Source organism: Clarias gariepinus, chromosome 2, assembly GCF_024256425.1.
Source record: "Clarias gariepinus isolate MV-2021 ecotype Netherlands chromosome 2, CGAR_prim_01v2, whole genome shotgun sequence".
Classification (NCBI taxonomy): Eukaryota; Metazoa; Chordata; class Actinopteri; order Siluriformes; family Clariidae; genus Clarias; species Clarias gariepinus.
Window position 1 is genome coordinate 46,969,012 of NC_071101.1, and position 4,886 is coordinate 46,973,897.

The window sequence follows — 4,886 nt, forward strand, 5'->3', positions numbered from 1 at the left end:
AACATTAAGACATCTCATCCCTATCTGTGCTGTTACTACGTCTGACTGAGCGATGTCTGCCTCCATCGGTTCCACCAGCTGTCACTGTGCCACAGTCTTAGTAAGATCAAATTCTCATTAAAGCTGTGGTAGTCTTGTTTGAACTTGAAATGGTGCAGTTCTGCTAGATAACTGAGTCCTTGTCCACACACCTCATTGGGTGAGTATAACAAGTATAATAATTCCTTTGAATTACATAATAAAGTCTTTTGACAAATTTACCACATCATTTTTATTTCTAAAATGCTTAATTTTATTCCTAAAATGCATTTCTGTCAACTTTTCAGAAAAGCTTGGAGTGAGATTTTAAAAATAAGGGCATTGGTTTTGTGCGCACATGCAACGTGATGCCCCCAGTGTGCACACCCGTACACTTTACACTGCATGGCTCAGGTTCTGTGTAGGAGGACAGAGAAAATTACTGCATTGAGTTTAATCATACACAAAACAGTGCATCACTACAATTTTCCTGTTTATTCATATGCAAAAAATGTAACTTAAAAATACAAAAGCAAGTCATCAAGTGCACATTTTATTTCACACATTTACAGATATGCAATACAACCTTTAATTAAACGTCTTTTAATGATTAAAGGAAAAGTTAATCCTGGAATGCCTTCAAGCCCGGTGAGTGGTCCAAGTGGGGTAGACAAGGGATGTAGGCTTAGATCCTACGTGCCTCCGCCACCATCCTGTGTGCCTCCACCACCATCCTATGTGCCTCCACCAACGTCCAGTGTGCCGCCATCATCAAATGCCCAAGCAACTCCATCCTGTGCGCAATCCAGTGCATCATCATCATCATCATCATCATCATCCTTTGTGCCACCACCGAGCGCTGGTAACTCAAGGCGTGTACTGATGGAAGAAGTCATGCAGACCCAACGTCACATGGTTCATGCTGTTAATGCGGTGTGTTCCGAACTGAAAGAAATAAAAACTATTTTGTCAGAAATAAGTGGTTTACTTAAAGAACTTGTGAAAAAATTCACTTGCCTTTTTACATTGCATTTATTACATTTATACGCCGCTGTATTGCCATAGCATTATGCACTGCATTAGGAGGGCCAGGGTCGGGTTCATTATCTTTAGTATGGGCGTTCGATGGAACAGGTATACCATTTTTCTGAGCAATGTTGTGCAACACTGCGCAAGCCACCACAATGCGGCAAACCTTTGTAGGGGTGTACAATACTGTGCCACCAGACGTATCCAAGCACCTCCAGCGTCATTTTAGCAGACCAATAGTGCGTTCGACCACTGAACGCGTCCGCTTTTCGTTATAACGCCGTTTTTGTTCGGTTTGGGGTCTAGTTAGTGGAGTTAGCAGCCACGTTCTAAGGGGATAACCACTGTCTCCTGAGAGGTAAAACATTTACAATTTTTTTTAAAGAAAATATAACAAAACAATGAATGTAAATACAATGGGACAATTAATATAACATTTCAAGTGCTAGGCAGAGGTAACAATTAGAAACAATATTATAAGAATACTTAAAAGAAAGTACATGCTTGTAAAATAGCCTCCAGATAGTTTTTTGTTTTTTCCAGGGCAATATTGATTCAATATAACATTTCACTTAATTTTTAAATGCTATAAAACATGTTTTGTTTCCTGAAAATTTGCATTGATTGATGTGAAATTTTGCATTAAAAATATTAAAATAAGTGTGGGTTTGTTTATCATTGGAGATTATAATTATATCTAAAAGAAAAAAGTTTTTTAAAAGGTATGCTTTAAACACATTTGCATCATTACTCAATTACAATTACATGCGCATTCCTGCCGACTTACCAAGAAGCCATCCATCACGCACAGCTCCTGTTTGCAGTCTGTTCCCTACACTGCTGTTGGACAAAATGTAGGAATCATGAGTTGACCCAGGCCATCTCGCAACTACATTTGTCAGAGACATACGCGCATGATCTGCACGTTCAAAGAATGAAAATGTTTTCGGTTAACAAAAGCAAATTCATTCTCAGATGGTGCCTTTATTGCAACATGAGTGCAGTCAATAGCACCGATTACATTGGGAAAACCGTCGATTGCTGCAAATTGCATTTTGATGTTGGCTTGTTCAGCTTGCGTGTAAGGAAAACGGATGTATCGGGGTGCCATCCCCACTATGGCATCCCATACATATGGCATGACACGGCTCAGGGATGACTGCGACATACCCGATCGGTCTGCCAACTCTCGCTGGAAAGTACCAGTGGCCAAGTGGCCTAATGTGGTCAATACTTGTACTTGAACACACAGTGTGTGGTTTCTCCGCGAGGGTCTTTCCAATACTGGCCGTAATTCAGAACACAATTCCAAGAGGATGGCTCTTGGGAATCGAAATCGGCTCATGAGCCAATTATCATCATGAGCAAGGAAATCTTCACGATCTCTGAAAACACGCTCCCTCCGTAAAGCGTCATTAGCAAGGTCTTCTAACAGCGCTAGAGCATCCATTATGATGATATGTTATATACGCACATACCTTTTTATAGCCCATTCATTATAAAAAATAGTAAATTTAAAGTATTTGCACCTGGTTAAGAATGCTGATAATGATAATTCAGGTTAATGCAATTTGATTTATTGGGTGATGTAATAGGATACTTTAGAAGTTTTTCATTTTAAATAGTTATTGCTATTTGGGCCAGTTGGTGTCGCCAAAACACATACTCTTCTAAAAGAGTGCGTACGCACGGTCAAGAGCATCCTTACGGTGCGCACGTATTTACGCCAAGTTCATTTTTTATAAATCCCGATATGTGCGTGGGAAAATGCGTACGCATATTTCTATGCCCATTTTGGGCGTACGCAACGTTTATACATCAGGCCCCAGGTCTTTCCAGTTAAGGGCACATTGCAGTCCACAGTATAAGGACGTTTAAGCGCAGGTGGGTATTGTTGTGTTTGCATGATTTGGGAAGTCGCTTAGAGGTGGAGCTTACCAGCTGGGACTAGTGCTATACTCTGGTATCTGTCCATCCATCAACAGAGACCAGATCCTGTTTCCCTGAATTTTAGTCAGTTTCAACCACTTGACTGCTCTGTGTCCTGTCACCACACACACAAAGCAATGGTTACACTCCTGCAGGCTTTGTTCTGTACAGTTTCTTTTGATTTGATTTTACTTTTATTGCAGCAAGTTTGCCTGAAGGTGTTTGAGAGGGAGGAGATGACAGGGTTTGAGCTGATTGTGCAAGTGGACAACTGATTATTATTAATGTTATAATATAAAATGACTTATGAGTTATCCTCATTCATTTAAGGCACCCTTTCATTTTCGGAGCTAGTAAAATAAAAGTACTCCTTATACCTCACTACTATAAATCCAAAATAAAAATGATCACACAATGTATGTGCATGACAATTTATGTGCATCTAAATGCTCAATAAGACACTTAAGAGCATTAAGACCTATTCTGTGTGTTCCATAAAATTGATTCCAATAAGTGTTATAGTTATATGTGTTATACTGTAATTATGCACTGAAAGATGGTGAAACAGTTAACAGAGGATTATTCATCAATTCTCTGTCATGCTGCTCCTCCTCCTTCTCCTTCTCATCTCTCTCTTACACAGAGCGACCAGAAAGAAACTGAAACTGTTCTCTCTCTTTCTTCCTTTTACTATGACTGCAGGAAAATGGCTGAGGCCAGTATTTTAGTAGTTCAGCACCAGTTCAGCTGTCCAATCTGCCTGGATCTCCTGAAGGATCCGGTGACTCTCCCCTGTGGTCACAGTTTCTGTAAGGTGTGTATTAATGGTCACTGGGATCAGGAGGATCAGAAGGGCGTCTACAGCTGTCCTCAGTGCAGAGACACTTTCACTCCAAGGCCTGTTCTACGCAGAAACAACATGCTGGCTGAAGTGGTGGAGAAACTGAAGAAGAAGACCGACATCCCAGATGCTTCTCCTGCTCAATGTGACACTGGACCTGGAGATGTGGAGTGTGATCCCTGCACTGAGAGAAAGCGCGAAGCCTATATGTGCTGTATGATGTGTCTGTCTTGCTTTTGTTTAAAAAAAAATAGAACCAAATATACAATATTTGATGCAGAAAAGATCTGCTCTGAACACAACAAGATGATTGAGATTGACTGCTGCACTGATCAAAGCTATATTTGCTCCTTGTGCATGTTGAATAAACATCAAGGCCATGCTGTATCAAATGAAGCTGAGAAACAGGTGGGAACTCATCTTAATGATATTTTCTTAATGATTATCTTAATGCTTTTTTTTTTTTAAATGAGAATAATTACTATGCCAGTAATCTTGCGTTTTTTTGGACTATGAAAAGTGAGCCTTCAAAGGTGGGCGGGCAGATCGATGTATGTTTATTCTTCCTGTTTAAAAACCAGTTTAAAACCAGTTTGTCTCATATGTTCCAAAACCATGGCATTAATACCAAGCAGTGATGTGAAGTGCCACTATGAGATACAACATTTGATGGCGTGTAATATACTCCTGATAGACTGTACAACTGATAGTCCAATATGAGTCAGCAACCAGAGTCCTTTCACATTTATTTACAGCTAGCAGTGTGCAATGTTCACTTAAAGTAGAATGGGTTTAGGGGCAACACAAAGCATTTACAGATGGGGTATTTGTAAAGGAATAATTGGACATGGTGGCTGAAACTTTGGTTGAAGGTAAATAAAAGAAAGAACAGACTCAGAAAAAAAGAGATGTTTGTCCATACAGTATGTTGACTTCCTGCTGATTCATTCCATCCCTCATACGTTATATCAGAGAGCTTTCAATAGAAGTGAAGCAGATCTTTCAGTGGGCACATGACCATATTGATCCCTGTTCTAACCAAGATAGCACTACACGTCGGGTTCGGATC